The 26,310-nt window shown below is 45.9% G+C and overlaps 1 protein-coding gene and 1 pseudogene across 3 annotated transcripts in view; both read left to right on the top strand.

The window, feature by feature from the left end:
- Positions 1 to 26,310, top strand: part of PDZD2 (PDZ domain containing 2) — a 379,689-nt gene that overhangs the window by 39,633 nt on the left and 313,746 nt on the right. The gene's annotated exons all lie outside the window — the stretch shown is intronic.
- LOC123785448 (small ribosomal subunit protein uS13 pseudogene) lies at positions 18,605 to 25,382 on the top strand (annotated as a pseudogene).

The raw sequence follows: 26,310 nt of genomic DNA, 5'->3' as shown, positions 1-26,310 counted from the left end.
GCCTGGTCCTCTCCTCCAGGGCGGAGGTGCTCAGGTGCTCCGGCCTCAGGGACTGCCTTGGGGTCCAGGCTCCCGCGCTTCCTCATGTCTTGCCCGGTACCCTGCCCGCGGAAGAGACGCGCGGGTAAAGGGAATGGAGGGGGCGCGCAAAAAGCAAGGACATCTTTGGGGGCAGTATTGGCATCTCCCAGGGAGATGGGGAACGTACACAGGAGGAAATCCTGCTTTCCCTGTGAAGTCGAGTTGCTCCTAAAATCTGGCCTTGTTCCTTTCTCTCTCTTTCTCTTCCCCCTCTCCCCTCCCTCCTCTCTTTCTTCCTCTCAGGTTTGCTTAGATGTTTTAGGTCTTTGGGTTGCTCGTCTTTCTGCAATGCTAAATTGAGTAGGGGGAGGGTCCAGGGTCCCTGGCTGGAGTTTGCCAGAAGCCTGTCCTCAGAGGCCTGATCGATGCAGAGACCATGATAAGAGACACTGGAGTGTGAAGGGGACAGGTCTGGCATGGGCTGCTCTCAGAGACTGGAATGGCAGGCACGAGGGCATTCCAGAGCTGCCGCCCTGCCGCCCTGCCGCCCTGCACTGGAACTGGAGGCGGTGGACTGCTGGGGCAAGGAGCGGCGTCTATCTCTTGCAGCTGGCCTGGCCTCTACCTCCCACAGACTTAGGTGCTTTGGGTGGATGTGTTCCCCTTGACAAAGCATGATGAAGCTGGAGGGGGTCCCTGAGTGGCTGCAGAGAGTGATACTGTGGATCTGTTTCTAGAGAGAGCTCCCCAGGACCTTCATTGCTGCTAGTCCTTCCCCAGTGGGGGCTCCCACATTCAGCCCGCTCTGGGCTTGGGCTCTCGGAGCCTGCTGTTTCTACAGGGCCAGCTTTTCCCATCTGTGGCTTCTGGGTGGGGGTCGAATAGGTCTAGGTTGGCAGGTGTGGTGTGGGAGGGTTGCTGGCCGGGGTAGAATAGAATGTCTCAGAACACACCCCTGGCTGTAGGTGGTCGTTCGAGCTTCATCAGTTCCTTCTTCCATGAGAATGGGCTAAGAACTGCTCCTCTACTGACCGCAGAGTGGTGTGAGTGTGTATAGGGGGTGGGCAGACAGGGAGATGGAGGAGTGGGGGACTGTTCTGGCAGGGGAAGAATCAGAACCATGTAAAATATATACATGCACCTTCCCTTGACATAGTTAATATGCTCCTGGAAAAATAGTGAATTATACTTTAAATCTTTGTCATTAAAATTGATTTTGCATGCACTTAAGGCAGTTTACTATTTAAGGAAACTTATGATAATTTCTCTATTCATTTCAACCATTTTATTTTTGGAGTACCTGTGGTTTGCAGTGCACAAGCCCTCCGAGGTTCCTGGGGATGTGCAGAGGCTCCCTCCTTGCTGTCAGTTTCAGTCTGTCAGGAGAAGTGAGATAAGTATACTGACAGCTCCCACCCCAACCGGCGTGCGTGGGGCATGTAATAGGTGCCCTGTATTTATTGGATGAAGGGACAATCTAATGAATAAGGTACCTGAAGAGTGGTCCAAATAAAAACACTTTAGAAGGACAGAGGAGAAAGAAGTCACTTTTGACTGAGGAGATCTGAGAAGCTCTGTGGAGGAGAACTGAGGTAGAGAAGCTGTGGGCTGAGGGGTTGATCCTGAGTGTGGATGTGGTCCTGGGGGTATGATGGAAGAAGACGCTGGCCTAAGGTCTTGGGGGAACTTTGTTCTGCAGCTGATAGGGAAATACTTGGGATTTTTGAGCTAGGGATTGTTGCTTTGTGCTTTAGGGAGATGAATCTGTTCTCTGGCAGAAAGAATCGGGACTGGGAGAGATGGGAGATGAGCTGTCCAGTGGGAGGTTATTGTAGTAAGATGGGCACAGGAGGTCATGGAGGTTTGGCAGCAGGCCGTGGGAAGAACGGAAATGTGCATTAGACGTGGACTTAAAGTATGGGCATTACTTGGATTTGGAGTGAAGAAGCAGCAGAGATCACCTGAAGGCTAGGCCTGTGAATACACAGGTGACTGAAATAGGGAGCTTGTGGAGTTTCAATATTCAGCAAACTAGCAACCTGGAGAAATCCTTCTGGGCCTCTCCTCCCCCCTCCCTCTTCCCACTTCCACTCAGTCTCCCAGGCCTATCAGTCACCTCTCCTTATAAAACCAATCTGTGGCTCCCAGGATGCAGAATGAATTCCAAATCCTGTGTACCTCCTCAGACTGCTTTCCTGCCATGTCCCCTAACACACACACACACACACACACACACACACACACACACACACGAGCTGTAGACCTCCTGACCTGTCGTACTCTTGGCCTCTACAATGCTGATTTGCTGGGGGTGGTAGTGGGAGGAATGAGGTCCTGGAATATCCTTTCTTCTGCGGTCTTCCTGATGAACCACTTCTTACTCTTCAAGATCCAGCTCAAGGGTCACCTCCTCTGTGATTCTCTGTCTCTCTCTCCCAAGTCGAGCAGTCCTACCTTTGCACTTGGCTCTACAGAGCCTGTTGGCACACTGATCATGCTGCCCTAGGCCTGTTTCTTTAGGACCATATCTTATTCGTGCCCAGATAAGGCCTCTACCAGCCACCCGCTAGCTTTCTCAGGCAGAGAGGCAGAGGCAGCACTCCATGACCTCCCTCTCCCCACCACCAGCTGATTGTACTCTGTGTTGTCCCAGACCTGGTGGGCTGGACAAGATAACACAGAGCTGCAGATATTCCCTTGGCCCAGATCACGTGGGCCTAAGTAACTTAGACTATGGTGTGTGTGTGTCAGGGGTGGGGGAGGTGTCTCTGTTGGAATGTGGCCTCAGGGCCCTCTTACTGTACCAATCACAAGGGGAAGCATCTCAAGGAAGATGAACCCACAAAAGGTCAGGACTAAACTCAAAGAGAGGCTGAATCTCTAACAAGACAGACTTGGAGATTGGACGGTTTTTAACCTCTTTCTTCTGCCTTCAAAAGTCTCCATAGTACCACGTAGGATGTGGCAGGCAAGCCCCTGAGGGAGGACAGGTAGAGGCAGGAATGCCAGCCTTCACAAAGACTGAGAACAGCATCTGTCAAGGATGGTTCAGAGCTAGGTTCAAGGGACAACGGAGAGAGTGATTGCCAAGATGATTGAAGTTGGGAGTGTAGACAGTGGATCCAGAAGTGTGCCAGTTAAAAATACTCTGGAGGGTATTTTGAGGGGGTGGTAGTGTTGTGGGAAGGTTTATTCAGGAACATCCCGAAATCCCCTTCCCAGGCATGTGTGGTAAACAAAAGAACAGTGGGAGAGAATGAAGACAAAATCAGGGGTATTTGGGAGGGAAGAAGCCAGAGGTGAACAGGGGCAGGTGCAGGGAAGGAAAAAAGCTGGCATCTCCTTCCTGGGAAGGTAGGAGGGAAGCAGAGGTTGGGAGAGGCACTGGAGAGGGAGCCTGCTGAGCAGTGGAGGGAAGTGTCGTCTTGGTAAAACAGGAGAGGTGCCTGCTGCTGGCGGCTGGGGCACGGGGGTCGGGGGTCGATGGGTACTGGGGCAGGCGGAAGTGCTGCTGGCAGCTGGGCAGGTGAACCTGGTGCCTGGCACCGGCCGAGGCAGCCAAGAGGGAAAGGAAGGATTCTGGAATTGGGGTCAGAGACTTTGGCTGGAGTCCTAGCAGTGCAGAAAACTTCTCACTGGCCAGATCATTAGAAATATTGAAGCCTCGGTTTCCCCTTGTGCAAGATTGGGACAATAGCCACCTAACAGGGTTGTTCTCAGGAAGAATGAAGACAGTTACTGAGGTATGTATGCAAACCCCTCAATGACAGTGTTTGGTACAAAGTAGTAGGTCCTTCTGTTAGTGTGTTGAGATGTGAATGTGCCTCTTGTCAATGTCCGTGACAGCCCAGTGAGTGTACAGGCAGGACTTTTTAGCAGAAGCTTGCTTTCAGCTTTGGACGAAAAGCTCTGGACTGCTGGGAGCAGCCTCTCACCTCCCTATTCCCACTTTAAGGAATCTTTCAGGTTGTCTGCCTTTTTTTATCTGTTGACTTGTTTCAGTGGATACATCTGTAGTTCACATCCCTTTCTGATGCGAAGGTCAAATTGCCAGCGTTCAAAGCAGGGAGATCCTGCAGAGTCTCCCCTCCTCTGTGCTTTGGAAGGGGTGATGCATTCAGACTTTCTAATTGCCACATTGGAGGAAGCCAAGGCCCAGAAAAGTGGAGGACATCCCCCTTCTAGCACAACTGGAAGCGGCTAGATCTGCAGAATTATTGTCTTCAGTGGCAATAGTGCAAGATGCAGGTGGGTGAAGAGGAATTGAAAATCTGTGTACCCCCTTGGTTTTATGAATGAATCATGATTATACTTAGAAAGATTAAATACATATTCTCCCCTATTAGTGAAGAGCAGAGGAAAAGGAGCACTTAGTTTGATTTACTAAACACTCGCTAGGTGTGTGCCAGATTAAATGATACTGGGGGAACATGTGTAGAATGTTTCTTTAAGGAAATCAAAGTATGAAAGTATTTTCTCAGATCATTCCTGATTTATTTATTTATTTATTTATTTATTTATTTATTTTATGTCGATTGTGTTGTTCTTTGGGCCTAAGCATAGGTCGCATATACAGTGATAGATCCTTTTATGGCATTTAAAAATTTTAAATTCCTAACCTTATATTATCCATATGCTAGAAATGGGAAAAAAGAGAGAATTGGGAAAGAATTCCTTTCCTGTGGGTTCTGCAGTTCTGGGCAGAGGCAGGACTGGAAGCCAGGTAGGTCATCGGACTTAGGCTCGAGTTGCCTGTGATCCAAAGAGCTCTGCATTCTATTTACAAATGTGTTCAAGAAAACACTGGGAGCATTTACGGTTTGAAAAGTCAATCTTTGAAGAGGCCCTTTGTGGTCTGATAAGGCGCCTGAGCTTGGAGATGGCTTGTTAAGGCACTAAGTGTGCAGAGAAGATACATTTGTCTTTGAAGCTCCCGGCTCCGGGAAGAGGCCTGCCCCGGCGGTGGCCTCTCTCCAATGCCAATGGAGTCCTCTCCACTCCGCATTTTCAGTGGGGCCGGGAAACAATCCCCGTTCTCTGAGCCTGGCTCCTTGATGCGCTCATGACCTATGTGAATACATTGAGTGAACAGTGACTGGGCTATTAACTTGCAGAAAATCAGAAACTTAAGAATTAGCTCTCTTCATGAAGCAATCCAATGAAAGCAGATAGCATTGAACATCTGGCTGATTAAGTTATTCTTGGATTATTTGTTTTTAGGTTTTAAAGTGTTTCTTTGGCTCGTAAAGCACTCTAGGACACATGAAGGGGTTTTGGAGAAGCAAGGCTTGGGGAACTGACCTTACAGCAAAGAGGACTAGTTTGGCACACACTCTTGTCACAAGCTTTCGATGAAATAATGGCAAGGGAGTGCGGAAGCAGCCTGAAATGCGTAGCTACTCACACGAGGATTTAAAAAATCACAAACTGCTAAGATTTTGCAGGTTCTTGAAGGAACACTACCCAGTCCTTTGCCCCCAGGTTGAAGGCAAATTTAGCTCATTTTAGGTCGGATCTACGGTGTTTTAACAGCCTCCTGAGGAAGGGCTTCCCTTAACAGAATGATTCCCAGGCTGTGTCCTTTGAAGTTTTTAGCAACAGTGGAGTTGAATTTGAGCCGAGCCACTTGTGGTCTCCTTTTTATCAACATCCGGACAGTTCTCGTACTTGGCTTTGCATACGTTAGACTTTAAGTCTGCTACTGCCACCAGACCGTCCATACATACACCACTGTCCTGGCCTCTGAAGAGTGATCATCTGCTTTGCTAAAAATAAACACACACGGATACAATGCAGAATAGGACCCCTACCGTGAACGGGCCCTCCGTAGTGCTGTGCAAGTCCAAAGTCAACCCTCTGGCTGAAACCTGCCTGCTGAGGGAGTAGAAGTTGTGCTGGGCAGAGAGTAGGAGAGGGGGTATCTTTGGATCATGGTATAGTTGAGAGACAGTGGGGGGACTGGGCTGCCTCATAGGGAAGCCTCTGGGCATCCAGAGAAAGGGGGTGAAGGGGAGAAGGTGCCTCGGAGCTCTGCTCTCTTGCGGCTGGCTCTGGCTACTGTCGTGCCTAACAAAATCTTGGCATGCCTAGGGGGAAGACAGAATAAATGCTGGCATTTTTTTTTTTTTTTTTTAGATTTTATTTATTTATTTGACAGAGATAGAGACAGCCAGCGAGAGAGGGAACACAAGCAGGGGGAGTGGGAAAGGAAGAAGCAGGCTCATAGCGGAGGAGCCTGATGTGGGGCTCGATCCCAAACGCCAGGATCACGCCCTGAGCCGAACGCAGACGCTTAACCGCTATGCCACCCAGGCGCCCGCAATGCTGGCCTTTTTGTCCCTTTCACCAAAGGTCAGCACTTTACAGATGCCTGTCTCATGTGAATCTGCTTGTCCTGCGTACATGTCCTGGAATGAGACTGTAATTCCAATAGTCTCTTTCCAGACAGGAGAGAGGCAAGTGCGTTTCAGATTAGCCAGAGTATCTTCCGTTGGTGCTTGCAAGTTTGAGCACCCAGTAAGGCTCCTCACCCTGACACTCCTTATACTTGCATGCAGGTGATCAAATATGATCACTGACTCTCTTCAAGTGTTTGTACGTTTTTTTCTCTACCTATGAAGATGAGAACGGAGCAAAGTTTCATTAAGCAAGATGTCAGTAAACTCTTTACATTTTTGTGTGTTGGCCAATGGACACTTATAAAATGTCTGATCTCAGCTGTGTTTCAGTTGGATCCCTGCTGCACCCGCCTTTGGCACAGTGTATTTTATAGAGATTTGGGTAAAACTAGATTGTGCTATATGGGTCTCTTGGTGAAGAAAATTAACTTCCCAGGCTAAAGCAGCCATGCAAATATTATTACAAAATCACTCAGCATTCAAAATTGGCATCTTTCCCCCCACAGTTTTCCACTGCCCACTCTCTACCCCCACCCTGCCTTGGTCACCGTTATTCCCAATATCATTAGGCTAAAGGAAGGGACAGCTGTCCCCAGAACATCTGCTCCAAGTGTCCTCATCAACATGGGTTCTCATGACAGAGCAGGCAATGAGATGATGCAAGCAGAGGAACATACTGTAAAGAATTGTGTTAACCCTTCTCTGGACCTACTACTCATCTTCAAAAACCTGAGCAGATGTAAAGCTTATTGATTTCTTTATTGGGAAATGCTGGGGAGCGGTGTTCAGCAGTTTGTGGCATCTGATACCCTTCCCCCTTCTGGTCCCTCACCTGCTCAGCGTCTGGGCGCCATCTTTATTTTCAGGGTCTCTCAGCATGATCTGTCTTTCCCCCCAGTCTTCAGGCTCCTGCACCAGTACATGGATGTGTCCAGTGCATGGATAAAATTTAAAATTGTTTGAACATTCCCTATTTGGCAGACACTGTTCTAGATGCTTTACATATGTTATCTCATTTAATTCTCCTCACGAGTCGGTGAGGCACACACTATTACTATTTCCCTATTCATTTCCTGGGGCTGCTATAAAAAATTACCACAGACTTGGTGGCTAAACAACAGAAATTTATTCTCTCGTTGTTCTGGAGGCCAGAAGTCTGAAGTTTAGGCGTTGGCGGGTCAAGCTCCCTCTGGAGGCTCCTGGGAGAATCCTTCCTTGCCTCTTCCAGCTTCTGGTAGCTGTTGACATGCTTTGTACCTGTTTCACTCCAGTCTGTGTCTTTATCTTCTCTGTGTATTCATGTCTTCTCCTCTTATATCTGCATGTCTCTTCTGTGTGTGTTTCTTATATGGACACTTGTCATTTAGGGCTACCCAGGTAATCTAAGATGATCTCATCTAGAGATCTTCAATGTAATTACATCTGCAAAGACATTTTTGCCAAAGAAGGTCACATTCACAGATCTAGGACATGGACATGTCTTTTGGGGGGACACCATTCAACCCACTACATTCCCGTTTGCAGATGGAGAAATGGTGGTACAATGTGGTTAAGCAAATTCTCCAAGGTTATAGATGGAGCTGGGATTTAAACAGAGCAGTCTTGCTCCAGAGCTTACATTCTGGAGCTACTATTACATTCTTTTCTCCACTTTCTTTCATTAATGGGCTCAGTGATCATTTATGGAATGAATGGATGGTGGGATGCGTGGGTAGATGGATGGATAAAACAATGCTTATAACAATAATTGGCCGACATTCAGCTTCCCAATGTACTGAAAATAATAACAACAACTAATATTCAGTGTTTTATGATGTTGCTCCAGGACTTGACCTTGGGTCTTCTTCTCTAGCTATTCTCCCTCCTAAGGAGATCTTATCTGCCTCAAGACTTTACCTACCATCTATATGCTGTCTCCCAAATTTATGTCTCTAGCCTTGATCTCTCCATGGAGTTCCACATTCATACACCCCACTACCAGCTCGACGTTTCCACATCTGTGTGCAACAGGCATCTCAGACCTAGCTTGATCAAAATAGGATCCTTGATATTTCTCTCTCTGGCTAGTTCTTTCCTTCTCCTTCTCCCAGATCAGTAAATGGCACCACCATCCACCTAAAGGCTCATTCCAAAAACCTCAAGAGCTTCAATCTTTTTTCCTCACACCAGCAACTAAATCTCTAAGTCCTGTTGGCCCTCCCTCCACATGTGCGGCAGCCAACCTGGCTGGATTGCTGCCACAGTAGTCTTCTATCTGGGCCAGTTAGAGACTACTTTCGACACCTAGTCCCTCCCCTCAGACAAGCCAGAGGGGTCTTTTAAAAACACACGTCATGGGGCACCTGGGTGGCTCAGCTGGGTAAATGTCTGACTCTTGGTTTCAGCTCAGATCTCAGGGCCATTAGATTGAGCCCCATGTGGGACTCCGTGCTGGGTGTGGAGCCTGCTCAAAATTCTCTCTCCCTCTCCCTCTGTCCCTCCCCCCATTGCCTGCATGTATGCTCTCTCTCAAAAAAATAAAAAATAAGTAATAAAAAATAAATAAAAACACAGATCAAGTCATATCACCTAACAGTTTACAACTGGAGATTTCTCATTGCTGTTTGACTACAACTAGGCCCTTAGCCCCAACCTGCCTCTCAGATGACCTTCTCTGCTATGACTCATCACCCTTACTCTCTGTGTGCAGACACACTATCCTTTCTGTTCTGAGACATGACAAGCTGTATCCCAGAGTAGGGCCTTACCTCTGCTTGGAAGCTGCCTCCAGACCACATAGGCCCTCTCCTCCCTAACCATGTAATCTAAAATGGCCCCCACCAGGCACTCTATCACATTACTCCTATTCTGTTTGAAATAGAGTTTTGATTTTTTTTTTTTTTTATGGTTGTCTCATCTGTTGGAATGCAAGCTTCATCAAAGCCAGGGACCTTGTCTCGTTCACTGTATCTCCAGTGCTGACAACAGTGCCCAGTATACAGGAGACACTCAATAAACAACCATTGAACAGATTTAGCACTGTTCCCAGTTACCCTTATTTTACAGATGCCGAAAAGTAGGCTCAAAAAGTTTAACTTATTTGCCTGAGGTTGCACATCTGTTAAGACTTGGAGCAAGAATTTGAATCCAGATCTCTCTCTCCTCTAAGCTTGTGCTCTTCACCCTATTCCATACAGAATCTCTAAGAAGCAGGAACTTTCAGGATCCCTAATGTCCCTATGATCCCCAAGTTTTCTGATTCATTTTTCTGCTCATAAACCAAGGACATAGATTGGTAAAACACAGGAAAAAATTTACTCACTCGGATTCCAAATGTACTATTTCTCTGAAAGGTTGGCCCTGGAGCTTAAGCTTCAGAAGCTAAAATCATTATTTCTTTTTTTTCCATTTGGGTATTTAGGCTTATGACTTTTTCTGATCTATCTGGAGACGTAATGGTTTAAACCCCCTTCCTTGAATCCATACAGGAAAGGCAGAAATCACCATGTCCTTTATATGTCCTTTACGCAAGGGTGAAATTTGCATTCTTAAAAGCCCTGCAGTATTCGTCCTCCTGGACACCAACATTTCCTTACACACCAACATTTTCCTCAGTTTGGCTTTTTCTGCCTCCACATCTCTTTCTAGTTGATAGAACCCCGAGGTGAGAACATGGACTCCATTTTGCAATTGGTTGGTAGCAAGACCCTCTCTATTGGGTCTTGCTAGGAGACTGGTTCATTTCTCTGGGCCAGTCATGGAAGAGGCCAAAGGACAGGTTCTTGCCAGATGTGGGACTCAAAGGAACTTCTGCTAATGTTGCAGAGTGGGGCGAATGAGAAAGCAGCTATTGGTTTCCTTCCCTGGTGTTGGACCTCCTTTTAAAAATAAGTTCCATCTTGAGAATTACATCAGCATCCCAATAAGTAAACATCAGACAGAAGCTACTATTTCAGGCAAATAGTAATTGTAAGAATAGCCAAGACCCACAAATGTAGGTTGGGCTTTTATTTGTAGAGAGGGCTGTAGTGGCTGATTAGTGTGTCTGGCAAATATAACCGCTCTCCTGCAGGCAGGCAGAACTCTGGCTATTTGATATGTCATGTGCTTTGTCTCTGCTGTCTGTCATGACTGGGGTTTGCTGTGGTAACCAGAACTTTGCCCAGAGCGTTGTGCGTGTAAAATGTCACTCATAGGCAATCTCCTTTATTTTTATCATAAACCAAAGAGGGACTGCTCACTGTTCTTGCTGACAGGCAGGTGGGTAGTCACAGTGAAGTCCAGGCTGAATCGTATGTGCTATTCCAGTGTGGAGTATCACCCCCCTCCCCCATTCTCATTTGCCAGATCAAGAAGCACTTCTGTATTTCCACTGATAAAATCCGTGCTGGAACCTGCATGCTAGGATAGTTGGACTTATTTATTTTTTTGTTTATTTAAATTTTTGAAAAGTTTATTTGTTTCTAAGTAATCCCTACACCCAACGTGGGGCTCAAACTCACAACCCCAAGATCAAGAGTTGTATGTTCTTCTGACTGAGCCGGCCAGGTGCCCCAGACTTGTGTATTTTATAACTCTTTCTCAAGTGCTCTTCTCCGTCTTCAGCTTGACACAGCATACGAACTTTGCTAACAGTGCTGGTGCTGCAGATGGGAGGTAGGTAGTGTCCATAAAGCCACTGACAACTCTGAGTGCTCAGCAAACAGTTGAAGGAGGTAGTGTTATCAGTTATGCTCGGTTTTATCCTAGAGCTCATACTTTGTCCTCACTGCTGCAAATTTTTTTTTCTTTTCCATTCAACTACTATTTACTTAGTGTGTGCCACATAGAGAGAAAAGATATATACATTTCATATTCTCTGCGTGGGGAATAAAAAATAAAATTCAGATTACCTTGAATTGTCAATCCTATCAAACTATTTAACTGTCTTTTGGGACAAGGGAGAGACAATGGAGAAAGCATTGCTTCAAGATCCTATTGAACCTCATGAACCCCACTTCTGTTGGAGACTTAGAACGGACTGTCAAGGCTATCAAGGTCACTAATGAGGTCCGCGTTGCTGAGTCCAAGGACCAGTTCTCAGCCTTTTCCTTACTCCTTCAAAGCATTTGATGCACACAGTTAATCCCTTCTTGAAATGCTTCCTTCCCTTAACTCTCCGGACACCATAGTCTGTAGGCATTCCTCCTTGCTCACTGTCTACATTCCTTCCCAGTTTTCTTGGCTGCCTATCTTCTCCCTGACCTCTTAATGCCGGAGGGCCCAGGAGTCATTACTTGTGCTGCTTGTCTTTTCTTTCTGCAGTTGTTATCTGTGATGTCAGTCATTCTCATGGCTTTAAATGCTATCCATAAGCTAAGAATTTGTACCAATATATCTTCATCTTGCATATATAATTATCTACTTGAATCTCCACTGTCTAGTACTCATTTTAAACATTAACATCTAAAACCAAATTCCAGATTCCCACCCCTGCCCCTTCCAGATACTTTGTCTCTGGCTAGTTCTCCAAAATACATCCAGAATCTGACCATTGCATACGGCCTTTCCCCTCATCCAAGTTGTCCTCATCTCTCAATGGGACTATTTTGAGAATTGCTCAATTGCTATCTTGCCCCTTCCCTCCATAGTCTGTTCTCAACAGAGCAGCCAGAATGATTATCATGAAACTGTAAATCAGATCGTGTCATTTCTGTGTTTCCTGGAGTGTCCCATCTTATTCAACATAAAAGGCAAACTCATTATTACATAGCCTACTAAGCCCTTCCCTTTCCGACTTCTTCATCTCTATTACTTTCCCTCTCAGCTCCAGCCACAACAGCATGTTTCTGCCTCAGGGCCATTGCACCTGCTATGTCCTCTGCCTGGTGTGTTCCTCTCTCATGTAGCTGAGTTGTTCCCTCACTTCCTTTAGTTCTTGATTTAAATGTCACCTTCCGAGAAGTCTCCCATTCCACCCTACTTCAGCCTGACACTTCATATCCCCATTCTCAGCTTTATTTTCTCCTTAGCACATTGTCAGTTTTTTAACATGTCATATATTTTACTGATTTAATTTGCTTTTTTCTGCCTGCTTGACTTCATTATAACGTAAAATCGTAAAATCTATGAGGGTAGTTCTTTGCAAGAGGGGACTGTTTGGTTCATTCTTCTATCTTCAACACTTAGAGCAGTGCTGGCATATAGTAGGCACTTGGAGAATAATTTGTAGAGAGAATGAAGTAGAATCACTGGTATTTTTAATTTAAATGCTGATACCCCAGGGATTGTGATGTAATGGGTAAGAGGTACAACACAAGCATTGGTCATTTCTAAACACCACCCCTCCCCCCAGGTGGTTCTAATGCGGAGCCAGTGGTGCAAACCACTACTTGTTTTTCTCCTTGGGATATTACCTCTGTGGCGTATGTTGTTGCATTCTTAGAAAATCCATTAGTCTCAAAACTTAAATTGCAGTGGATGATTTTAATGAAATTTGTGCTGTGTATAATGGTTTATTAGAGTTTTCATAGGAGCATCTTGTTAGAGTTAATGTGGTGGACATCGATTCCTGCGTGACTTTGGCTGAGCTTTGATGGGAGGCACAGACCCTGTACGGCAGAGTCAAGTGTTTCTTTGTTAATTTCCCAGTTGAGCATCAGGCTTTTCTCTTTATATTTGAGAAGTGAGATGGAATTTGGATCTGACTTAACTTCTTTTGTCTACATTAGCTATACACATTTATTCCATACCTCCTACCCAGAAGGCCATCTACCCATTGCTTAAATTCTGTTCATCCCTGAAGGCCAAAGTGAAGTCTCATTCCCTGTAAAAAGTGTCCTCCCCTCCCTCCTGGCTGGCAGCCTCTCCCGGAACGTCTGGCGCACCTGCTGCCTGGCACTTCACTTGGCATCCCACATGTGCTGCTTTTAGTTGGTGAACTTTTTGGTGAAAGCGGGGTTGTTTTTTTTTTTGTTTACCCCCTCCCAAACTAGACTGCAAAATCTATGAGGGCACCTGGCCATACTTTTCATTTTTGTGTGTCCCCAACAGTGGGCAGTAAACCAATGTTGATGGATTGGCTAAACTATTTCTGTTTAATGCATTGACAGCTTCTAAGGAGTGTTGCCTAGGGAAAGAGGTGTCACTCTTGGTGTAGTTGGGGATTATACCCTTTGTACACACCGTGGCGTTTTTCACTCTGAGTTATTATTGATCTCTGAGTTATATGTTTCTCATCTTACGGTTTTCTTCTAAGTGACTTAATACATAGGTTGTGAACCTGGTAATGGGCATTAAGAAGGGCACGTGTTGTGATGAGCAATGGGTGTTATATGCAAACAATGAAACATGGAACACTGCATCAAAAACTAATGAAGTACTGTATGGTGACTAACATAACATTAAAAAAAAAGTTGAAAACTCGAATTAAAATTCAAAGGGAGAAATAAAAAAAATAAAATTCCAAGATTTCAGTACCCTCTTTGAAAATGATGTATTCAAGAAAGCTCAGATACAACCGTTTATGGCTTTACTTTTAAAATGATACTTGAGGAAATAAAATTTAAACTGGGAGGAAGCTCTAACACAAGACAAAGGAGGTCCCCCATATAAGGCCCCCCCATCTCATTTGAAGGAGTTACTTTTCTGTTATAGTCTCATTATTAGGCTAACATTCTTCATTTCAACTGCCTGGGAGATCAGGTAACCTGATACACTGGAGTAGGAGGAAGGTTTAGAAACAGAGTTCTTAACACCTTTGTGGCCTTTTGAAGCTCTAGGCTTGGGGAAAAGTGATGTCATGGTGAGACAGGAAATGTTATAAAGCTGTAAAATGTCATAAACCAATTTCCATCTGGTTGTAGGTGTATAAGACACAGCAAAGAAAAGCACATTGTGTTTTTGTCCAGTGGGGATAAGGTTACTAGAGCAGTACATCATGGGAAAGCTGTTGACATAGTGTATCTGGACTTTTCAGCAAGGTGTTTGGATGATCCCTTGTGAGATCTTTGTGGGCAAGATGGAGAAATGGGGACTGCACGGTAGCAGCTTTTGGTGATTTGTAGCTGACTGGCTAAATGCTGGACAAAGGGCTTGATGGATTGGTGTCCATTTAGAGAGAGGGTTCTAGTGGTGAGAATCAGACATAGTTCTGCTATTGGATTTATCCTTCTCCTGCTCAACATTTTTTTTTTTAAAAAGATTTTATTTATTCATTTGACAGAGATAGACAGCCAGCGAGAGAGGGAACACAAGCAGGGGGAGTGGGAGAGGAAGAAGCAGGCTCACAGTGGAGGAGCCTGATGTGGGGCTCGATCCCAGAACGCCGGGACCACGCCCTGAGCCGAAGGCAGATGCCCAACCGTTGTGCCACCCAGGCGCCCCCCTGCTCAACATTTTTATCGCCAACTTGAATAAAGACATGGATGACATGTTATCCCATTTGCTCATGACCCAGAATCTGGGAAGCACGGTGACCTCATTTCACACCAGTATCAGAATCTAGACTTATAGGATAGGTCAAATCTTGTACGAGTCAGCCTAAGGGCTCAAGTGAAGGTCCTGTACATATGTCTGAAAAACCCAGTTACATTTATTATAGAATGGTCAGATACCTGCTTTAACAGGGTCTCCGTGTCAAAGATTTAGATAATCCATTTGACTCTACCATCAATGTGCATCAACACTGGGATGTGACTTTAAGTAGGCCCAGAAACAGCGTTGACCCTTTGTACTAGGCCCATACATCTAGACTATCATGTGCTGTTCTGGGCAACACCTGGTGCCAAGCAACGTATCCCAAAGCAAGGGTCCAAGATGGGGGAGTTAGTGGGAGAGATTTGCAGGGAAGACAATAGCTACCTTCAGGGTAGTAAGGAGGGCACATATTGCATGGTGCACTGGGTGTTATATGCAAGTAATGAATCATGGAGCATTGCATCAAGAACTGGGGATGTACTGTATGGTGACTAATATAACAAAATAAATATTATTAAAAAAAATCAATAATATTGGGACAAGTGGTAGCCATTGGAAAAATACAAAATTGGATTTGTACCTTATACCAGGATAAATTCCAAATGTATTAGAAATTTAAATGTTAAAAATAAAACCATTCAGATACCAGAAAAAAAAAAAAGAAAAGACAATAGCTACCTTCAAATCCTTCTCCTTCCAGCCCACACCCCTATGGACCGTAGCTTTATCCATTCCTTTGTCAATACTCTAAACTCCCTTATCTCCTTTCCTTTTGCCATCCCCACCATCCAAACCCTCTCTAAGTAAGTTTAACCACCTGCATTTTCTGCCCCGATCTCCTGGCTGCCAAGCATTTCTGTGACAGGAAAAACCTACCCATCTATTTGTTGGGGGCACCTGAAGAGAAATGGTCTCTGGCAGACAGGCAGTTAGTCTCTTTGCAGGATCCCACTCACCTTCCCCTGCCATAACTCTTCCCCTCTCCTTCTAACTCCTACCTCATGACTTTCTCCCACCCTCCAAGCTAGGGACCTTGATGTTTTCTTCACAGAGAGAATCAGTAGCAACTGCCTCAGTCTTGCTCCCTCACAAACTACCTATTTCCACATCCAGCCTGCACTCTTTCCTTCCTGCCTCTGAGAAAACTCCCCCTGGTCTCAGGAGACTGTTGTCGTCTCCTCCTCCCCCTCCCCCTCCCCCTCCCCCTCCCCCTCCCCCTCCCCCTCCCCCTCCCCCTCCTCCTCCTCCTCCTCCTCCCCCTCCTCCTCCTCTTCTTTTTAATGATTTTATTTATTTGACAGAGAGAGAGGGAACACAAGCAGGGGGAGTGGGAGAAGGAGAAGCAGGCTTCCCGCTGAGCAGGGAGCCCGATGTGGGGCTCGATCCAAGAATGCTGGGATCATGACCTGAGCCAAAGGCAGATGCTTAACGACTGAGCCACCCAGGCGCCCCAGAAGTCTCTTCTTGCATCTTTAATGATCATTCTTGATCAGGACACCCTTTCCCCTCTGTCTTAAACCTCTCCCTGTCCATAAGTGTTTTGCCTTTCCATGTACATACCTCACCCCTCTTTAATTAAGACTTCTTTGCCCTCATATCCTTAACAACCGAATGACCTGAAAACTTGGTCTATATCAGCTATTTTCACATATTTGATCTCTCATTAATTCCTCAATGGACTGTGCAATCTGATTTCCATTCCCATCTCTCCACTGAAATTCTCTTGCCATGAACACCAATGGGCCTCTGCATCTAAATCCAATGGAAACTTTTCAATAGTTAATTCAGTTGACACTCTGACCAGTTCCTCCTTTATGAAACACTATTCTCCAGCTTTTCTGACACTACTTCTCTCCTGGTTTTCTTCCTACCTGTTTAACTAACGCTTAGTTTTAATCTTCTCTCTGAGCTCCTCTTTATGGAGCCCTTTCATATACTTTTGCAACCACTTTTATCCCCCTTTATTTTTCGACTAGATTTTATAGTTTGCTTCTTAAACATGGATATTCTCATTTCCCCCCCTGATCAGTTTTAGCTGCATTTTCATTCTACCACTACCTATGTTCTGATCACTCCCAAATCTGCACCTTTAGATCCAACCCTTCTCCTGAGCTCTGGACTCACATGTCCACTGTCAACCTACCATCTCCATCTGGGTGACCCTCAGCCACTGCATAGCCATACATCCCAAACAGCCCATCACCTTCCTTCCCCATACAAACCTGCTCTTCCTCCTCTGTACCCTGTCTTGGCCAATGACACCCTTCTCAACCAGCACCCCAAAAAAGAAATCTGGACCCATCCCTCACTTCTCTGTGGTTCTATATATTTGCACACAGGAGGTTTGCAACTACAATCCATTGGATGGCCAAATAAAGTATTTCAATGGTTTTCTTGTGCGGGACCGCTAAGACTTATTCTCATTTCTGGTGCAGAAGCCAAAACGAGGGCCAGAGCATTGAAATTAAGGGAAAGAGATGCAGCTCCATGCTAGGAATGTTTTTTAACCATTGTAGTCTCAAAGTGTCATGGACTGCCTTGAGAGGTGGTAAGTTTCCCTTCACTGCAAACAGCAAGCAGAGGCTAGAGAACGGATATTGTAAGATTGGGCTGGGGGACGTCTAATGCCTCCGCCAACTCTGAGATTTAGTTCAGCAGCTAATAAGCCCCTTCTGTATACTTTGTCCACATCATCTCATTTATGCTTCCTACTAGATTACTAGCCTCATTTTATGGATGAGAAGCCAGGAACATGGAGAGTTAAGTAATTTTCCTAAAGTGATACAGTCAGTATTAGGGCCAGACCTCCAAAGCAGCCCTGGTGTCCCTAAATCTCACTGTTTTTGTTAAACCACAGCCTTCTATTTGACATTGGAAGCAGACCGTTCAGTAGAGAACAATACCGTCAGCTTGTACCTTCACTGGTGGAGGTAGACCTTTGAGGATAATAGAAAGGAACAATTCTTTGAAACAGAGCTTAAATAAATAAATTTGGAGTTTAAGTTCTTCTTAAATGTGTCCCCATATTTATTGGCATATTACCCTTCCCTTCCATTTCTACAGATACTTTGTTATTATAATAAGCAATTCTAATAGCCAAATGCAATTTTCTTCATAGGTCACCACTTCCATTTCCCACAGGCTTGGAAAGGAACAAGGAAGGGTTAACTCTTCCATTTACTTAGAATGGCTTTTAATGAAATCAGGTCCCAGCAGCAAAGGTTCCAGGTTGCTGTGTGATGGAGGCTGAAAGGCGAAATCCTGGGTTTTCTTTTACAAACTTGAAAGCAAAGGAGATATCCCATATTGTGGGGATGGGTGGGGCAGGGTAGGATTGGCTTGAAGTGGAGAAAGACTGTATAAGCAAATATTTACCCCATTTTCATTTTTGCTTGAATACATTGTCCTGGAAGGAACCAGAGGTCTGATTAAAACAGATAAGTATTAAAATGGGAGGCAGTCCGTCTAGGGTGACACTTGGGCTGGAGGAAGGGGTCCAAGGGGACAGTTGAGTCAAGGATCTGCAATCCAAGCTGCAGAGACTGGACTTGTAGATAACCTGTGAGTGGTTATTTTTGTTGTCCTCCTTAGCCGCCATTCCCAGAACCCTAAGGAGCACTTATCCTCTTATGTGCTCAAAGGTATGTGATTACTTCTCCATCTTTCACCTGATCCGAAATTTATTGTTTGAATACTCAGAGAGCATTTTAGTCTGTAGGCTTGAGAGTTAGGTCAGGCTTGAAGAATTAAAAGCCAACAATACTCTTCCACAGGAGGCTTACACGCCGCCGCTGGGGCTGCCGCCATGTCTCTAGTGATCCCTGAGAAGTTTCAGCACATTTTGCGAGTACTCAACACCAATATCGATGGGCGGCAGAAAATAGCTTTTGCCATCACTGCAATTAAGGGTGTGGGGCGAAGATATGCTCATGTGGTGTTGAGGAAAGCAGACATCGATCTCACCAAGAGGGCCGGAGAGCTCACTGAGGATGAGGTGGAACGTGTGATCACCATTATGCAGAATCCTCGCCAGTATAAGATCCCAGACTGGTTTTTGAACAGACAAAAGGACGTGAAGGATGGAAAGTACAGCCAGGTCCTGGCCAATGGTCTAGACAACAAACTTCGTGAAGACCTGGAGAGACTGAAGAAGATTAGGGCCCACAGAGGGCTGCGCCACTTCTGGGGACTTCGTGTCCGAGGCCAGCATACCAAGACCACAGGGCGCCGTGGCCACACCGTGGGTGTGTCCAAGAAGAAATAAATCTGTAGGCCTTGCCTGTTAATAAAATCGTTTCTACACCTAAAAAAAAAAAAAAAAAAAAAAAAAAAGCCAACAATAATCCTCCAGCCGTAAGACAGAATAACCAGCTCCTCTCACCGTCTTCTTTTCAGAAAGGCAAACATGTACAGGCTGTCACTGCAGCAGGTGCCGAGCAGGACTGGGAAGGGGCGTGACAGTAGTAAGAGTGACAGGTCAGCAGCCGACACTCGGTTCCAGTCTAGATACTGCCACCATCTAGCTGTAGTAACTAGCACCGTTAGGTCCTACTTTCGCTGCACTTAAAGCGAAGCAATTGTGTTTAATGATTCTGAAAGTCTCTTCTATCTCTAAAAGAAGAAAATGTCCTGACACACAGTCAAGGCTCACTAATGCACACATTGCCCGTTGCTTGAGAACGGATCCTCCCATTCTTGCCTCTCACTGTGAAGACCAGCTCATGTCTGCTGTGCCTTGGACCTCACGTTCTGTCCTAAACGAATAAATTTCTCTAAATTAAGCTACCCGTAAAAAACACCCTGTTTCTGTTAGGAGTAGGTTCCATGAATATGAAAATACTTGCAAGGCTTGAAAAATTTTACTTCCGCTGACTGTTATTTCTTCTGTGGACTGCTAGAGATCAGCTATTTTAATCTCCTGTTTTACAAATGAACAGATCTAGGCCCAGAGAGGTGGGGCAGCTTTCTAAGTTCACACAGCAAAGACTCTTCTGTCGGACTTTCCCCCACTGCCCAAAATGGCAAGATGCAGGTACTTGGCAATCAGTGTTCAAAAGAAAATTATTGTTTCATGTCCAAGAAAGTTATTTTTAAACAGGAGGCTGTTTCACCTAGAAAATTTTTTAAGGAAAAAAAAATAATAAACAAGTGCACTAGATTTGTCCTTTTAAGCCAATTTAAGAAGTGTGCCTTCTCTGTGCTGTTGAAATTGGCAGGCCGACATCTTGCAGACAGACTGTTCTGGTCTACTCGGTTAGTTGTTATCCCAAATGCAAATCTGACTCACGGGTGAGATCATGAGAAATCTGGACTATTTTGCTTGATGACTTTTTCTTTCCTATTCCAATTTTCTTTTGCGGTATTTGGCCCTGTATGTTACCCATGCTGGGGAACAGAATCTTGAAAGGGTTGTTCCTAGGATAGTCTCTGCTGTCATATGAATCTAAAAACAGCCGGAACAGGTTTGGCCATGAAGTGTATGTGGCTTCGGTGTGGAAAATCAGGTTATGTGTGTGCGTGTGTGTGTGTGTGTGTGTGTGTGTGTGTGCTGGCCTTATGGCAGAATAGGAAGATTTTGTTTACTGGGATTTGAGGGATTCTGGGAAGGCCCTCCTTCTAATCAAATGGATTCTTTTCATTCAACAGATATCTATTTGATATCTACCTTTTGCTAGGGGCTGGCATCTAGCGAAGGTTACCTATAATTAAATAAGTAAATATTACCTAGTCTGTGTATTAGGGTAATGTTAGCCGCTGTGACAATCAAGCCCCTGAGTTTCAGTGGCTTGAGATAACACAAAATGATTTCGCTCACCTCTGAGAGCCTCATGCTCAGCACGTAGTTCTCCACGTGGAGATTTAGGGCTGCATGCTCTTTCCATCTTGTGTCCCCACAAGTTCCTAGGGCTGCAGTGTCGTCTACCCCCCAGTGGTAGAGGGGGAAAGAAGGGAGAAGCCACAGTTACTTCTGAAACGCCTTGGTTTGACGGTGATGCACGTCACTTGGCACATTTTACTGGTGAGAAGTAACCACAGAGCCCCACTCGGAGGCAGAGAGGACTGGGAAAGGTAGCCCATGATGAGTCTACCCTTTGGAAGTACATGGAATTCTGGTGTGTGGCTGGCTGTCTCTGTGTTGTCTGGTAAGTACTTTATGGGGCAGAGCGCTCAGGATAGGGCACCTGACGGCGTGTGGTGTGGGAGTCATTGCTGGCATTCTTTCCCTCCCAACCTGATTTCAGGTCTCCAATATCCCACTCTGTCTCTCTCACACAAGTCCCTTTCTCTCTCTAGAACTTTCCTCCCACCTCTCCTTGCCCTTCCCCTGGCTAACTCACTATTCCATCGGGTACAAACATACAGTGCCTTTTCCCGAGAAGCTTTTCCTGGACCCACAGGCCAGCTTCCATGTATGTGTTCTGGCCTTATGTGAAGACAGAGCAAGAAGATTATGATTTATTGAAATTTGATTGCCCCCAGGAAGGTACTCGTGCTAATCAATTGGAAGTTTTACCGAGCATAACCTTCAGGGGGTCAAGGAGCATATAGGGAAAAGAGGGAGGTAAGGAAGGTATCAGATGATGGGGGAGTGAGGAAGGGACCGTTACAACCTCCCAAGAGCTTGGAGGTGAACACTGTAGCCCTTTGAAGGTAGAGAGGCAGCACGGGGCGCTCAGGCCCCTTCACTTTCAGATCCTGCCCTCCCAACAGCAGCTTTCAGGGGTTCCCAGAGTTCATTTCTGGAGAATAAATGAGAAAATTTTGCAAATGCTGGTGATGAAGGAATGGAACATCCAACCATGCTCTTCCTGGGAAAGCATCCTGTGCGACCAAGAGAGGAGGAGATGGTTACCCAGCCAGCCTCCGTCTCCAAGTAGAAGCCAGAGGGCATGCAGAACCTTCCAGGGTCGGAGCAATCATGGAATGTATCTTCCTGTTCCAACAGGCCCAGGACCTTATAAAGGAACATGGGGTTTTAATTTTTTGGATATAAGAAATGGGCATGTTCTCTTGAAGCTGAACTTATCTCTTTATTAAAAAAATATTTTCTTACTAATTATTTTTAATGATCTCAAGGAAAAGTGCCTTTTGTGATTATCTTGACAAGTTCATACATGCAAGAGGCCTGCTGAGCCTGCATTTATAGGGTGACGGCTGCTTTTACTGTTTAGGTTACCATTAGAGTGACCTAAAAATAAACCGGTGAGCTGGGTGCTTAGAAAAAGACTTGGCGGGATGGTTTAGGAGGGATTAACCCCCCTGGCTCTCCACAGAGTGCTCTCCATTTCTCTGCTCTTCCCCACCATGGCCTGAAGGCTTGGTTTCGGGAAGCCTGGGGCTGGGCCAGTAAACTATGGGAGGATAATCATAGATGCAGAAACTGAAGGCAAAGGATCCAAGGGATGGGGCAGATGTTGGAGATCGATTGAGCAGTACTTGACCAGAAGCCTTTCAGGGACGTGCAGGCTCTTGGCCTCCCTGCTGGTGCGCTGTCTCTGTTTCTTGTGACCTCTCAGCCCGAGAACAGACACCCCTCCATTCAGCACATATTCACGGAGCCACTGCTATGCCCTCTTCTAGGCAGTAGAGAGGCAGCGGTGTGGAAGGCCTTCGAAACCTCAGCCCCACGTAGCGCTTACATTTTAAGAGGGGCAAGGACAGGGAGGAAACCAGTAAACTAATGCGTGTGCAATATAACTTCAGGAACCAAATGCTTCTTGTAAAAAAACACAGGTTAAGGGGCTACAGGGTCATGGAGGGGCTTAGTTAGACCGTATGGCAGGGAAGGCTGCTCTGGGAGAGGGACATTGGAGCAGAGGCCTGGAAAATAAGCCAGCCAGGCTCTGATGTGGAAGGAGAAGGAACAAGTACGAGGACCCCGAGGGAGGAAGAGGGACGCAGTCAGGGGCCTGGCATGGAGCACGTGTGCCGTGGGCTTACCTGGGAAGGGCTGTCTCTGGATCGCAGGAAGGCAGGAGGCAGTGGGGCGATGCTACGTGAGAAAGGTTGGACCCCTGCACGAGGAAGGTGAGGGAAGTCTATAGCGAGCGAGTTCTCTAGCGAACTGGCTTCTGTTCATCGCTACATTCTAACGTGTGCTGACATGGAGGTCTGGTTTCCAATCCATACAGGAATTTGCTTTTTGGTAAAAGGAAGGAATTGATAAATGCAGCCACCTTGGTGCCCCCTCTTTGGAGAAAGCCATTTGGAAGCTGGTGGGTTATAAAACAACTCCTTTCTGTCCCTCAAAACCATGGTGCCGCTCCTGCCTGCCTTGTGGGAGGGTCCTGCCGTGGAGCAGGGAACTTTGGGTCTAATTGACCCATGGTAGAGCAACTTTGACCATTGCCTGGAAAACGCCTCGGACTCATCTAGTTAACGGCAGCTCCATTGCTAATAAATCCTTTGAAATCTTCTGCCGTTGTTGGGTTTTTATGACACATTTGCATGTCAAGATCATTTGGGTTTTGGAGTTTAGGTCCCCTGCTGTTTCTAATGTCATAAATGGATCGTAATAACCTGGAGGGGATTACGTTCTGGGGTTGCAAGTAGATGAGCTTTAAAAAACATCAATCTTATTTACAGGCAAATATAGCTAATGATAGGCTAGAGAAAAAATAATTCAAGATCTGCAGTGAATGGTTGGTGATTTCCAGAGGCCTGGCTTTTTAATGAAGTAGAGGAGAGAATGGAGGATAAGAGGGAAAAAAGTAGAAATAGCATCTCAGGAGTTTCTTGGATATTGGAGGGGCTTGTTTTGTTTTGTTTTTTTTTTTTTTTTTTTTTAAGAATTTATTTATTTATTCGACAGAGATAGAGACAGCCAGCGAGAGAGGGAACACAAGCAGGGGGAGTGGGAGAGGAAGAAGCAGGCTCACAGCGGAGGAGCCTGATGTGGGGCTCGATCCCATAACGCCGGGATCACGCCCTGAGCCGAAGGCAGACGCTTAACCGCTGTGCCACCCAGGCGCCCCTTGTTTTGGTTTTTAAAAAATAAAAACAGCCCAAACAAGACAAGGGAGCAGTGTTGGAACCCCCTACCTTAGGGGGAGAGAGGGGCTGAGCCCTTCTGCCCACCTGTCCGTCCCTGTTCTGAACTCACCTCCAGGTGTGGAGTGAGTGGCTCCTGCCACCCTTTTCTGGGAGCTATTTCATCTCCAAGTGAAGACCTGGAAGGGGCCTTGGAAATAATCTAATACTAATCCAGGTTTTACCGGTAAGGCCTGCAGGACATCAGACAGATTGACTTTCCTAAATTCACACAGCTCTTGAGTAACAGAGGTAGGATTAAAGAACAGGAAGAGTTGTTAGGAGCTTTTGCAAGACAAGTTTTTGCAGGCTTTTTACATTTTCCTTACAGATGGTCATTTCTGTCATTCCTGCGCTAGGGGACTGTTGAGAGTCTGTCATGTACCTGGCACTGTGCTACCATCCATCACCTGCAGAAACGTGAAGACAGCCTTAAACGGGCAATACAATCATAACGTTAATTATAGTAATGTTGAGAACATTTATTGAGGGTTTATGCTGGGCCAGGACTGTACTAAATCCTTCAATAAATCCTTTATCTTATTAAATCCTCCCCACAACCCTGCAAGCAGATACTATTATTATTTCCCCGACAGGTGACAAGACTGAGGCCCAGGCTACTTAGCAGCTATCCAGTCTAGGAATTTGAGCCTAGTTCTACCTGACTCCGGGGCTAGAATTCCTACCCACTGAGCTTTCCTCTTTTTCTACACGATGATGAAAGATTCAGTTGTTACTAATAGTTAGGTGACTGTTGTTTTAGAGTTGTGGCCAAAACTCAAAGAGAAGAAATATAGATGGATTCTTCTGGATCATATCACCCAGGCTATCAGTGGGTTTTTGGCTGATTTTTGTTTGCTGTTTTTGGATTTACCAGGCATATCAGGACTTTGACTTCCATAAAGACTTATTTTTGTGAGCATTGACCATGTTAGGGAGGTGGCTAAATACTGGGGATTCAGCAGTGAGCAAAATATTTGTCTTAGTTTGGGTTCCCCCAAAAGCAGGCTCTGAGGTAAGGATTTGGGTGAGGGAGGTTCATGTCTTTGCAGAACTGGTGGTGAGGCATGAGGAGAAAAGTTACTGGTATGGTGTGGGCAATGGCAGCTCAGGCGCTCTGTGGGTCTCTGAGATGGTGCAGAACACACCTCAGAATCATCCCACAAGATGATAAATAACGAGGGTTATTTGTCCATCAACGTCCACTCTTATTCCTTCATTGGACACAGGATGCTTCTGGGGGAGTAAACTCCCTGACACTTCCCTCAGGCAGAGTCAGAAGAACCCTAGAATAAGTTTGAGGGCTACGTAGGGGATCTCCAGGAAGGGTGGGCCAGGGACTGTGTCCCCAACCTCTGCTACAATATAATTCCCATCCTCAAGGAGCTTACCTTGCTGTGGGCAGGAGAATTAGCAGAATTCACAGTATAGGAAGACAATGAGAAGATGAGAATGAAGAATAGAAAATAGCAAAAAAAAAAAAAAAAAAAAAAGAAAGAGAGAGATGATGACTCCATCAGGGGAAATCAGGGAAGGCTTTCCAGAGGAGGTGACATTGAAGGGCTGAGAACATATTAAATATAATTACCTATCACCAACATCCTCCTTATTCTCATTGCCAGGATGTGGTACAGTAATGCCATTTTGAGTGTTGTCTGAACATTTTGAGTGTTGTCTGAGATCTCTGAGTTCTCCTTTTCCTATGCGCTGTCATGCCAGGATACTCTTGTGGTCAGCATCACGACCATGAGCCTGGCACATTGCTCACAACAGTGGCCACAACCTGTAAACCAGTTGTGTACCAAGGAGGCTGGTGCCAACCCATTGCCTTCCACAGCCAGCAGAGCTGGCCCTTCCTCAAATCCTGGCCATAGTGGTTACTGGTGGGAATCTTGGGCAAGTGGAGAACCTGGCTGAGCCTGCCTTTCCTGATGGCCGTCCTGAGGGCAGGGACCCATGGCCTATGCTAATGCTTCTCAGTGCAAAATTCGAGAAGCAAAAAGCATGTATGCAGTTCCTATGGAGAGATTCCTGGGCTCCAGCCCCTGGAGGTTCTGATGCCGTGTGGGTGGGGTCTGGTCAGAGATTTTGCGTTTAACAGCTTCCTCCCCTGCTGATGCTGCTGGTCTACAGTCCACGCTTGGAGGAGCAAGGACCTCTCCTCCAGCTCTCTCCTGGACATTTCCATCCAGATCGGGATTTCTCAGTGTCAGCACTGTTGACATTCGGGGCCAGGTAGTTCTTTGAGTGGGGCCTGCCTTGTGTGTCATAGGGTATCTAGGAGCTTCCCTGGCCTCTACCCACTAGATGCCAGTAGTACCTCCCAGTAGGGACAACCAAAAATGTCTTCAAATGTCTCCAAATGACCCCATGGGAGGCAAAATTACCCTAGTTTGAGAACCACTGACCTAGATGTTCCAGAACA

The sequence above is a fragment of the Ursus americanus genome, chromosome 15 (genome assembly GCF_024610735.1).
Source record: "Ursus americanus isolate L20-20 chromosome 15, mUrsAme1.1.p, whole genome shotgun sequence".
Classification (NCBI taxonomy): domain Eukaryota; kingdom Metazoa; phylum Chordata; class Mammalia; order Carnivora; family Ursidae; genus Ursus; species Ursus americanus.
This window is presented reverse-complemented; position numbering and strand designations above follow the sequence as displayed.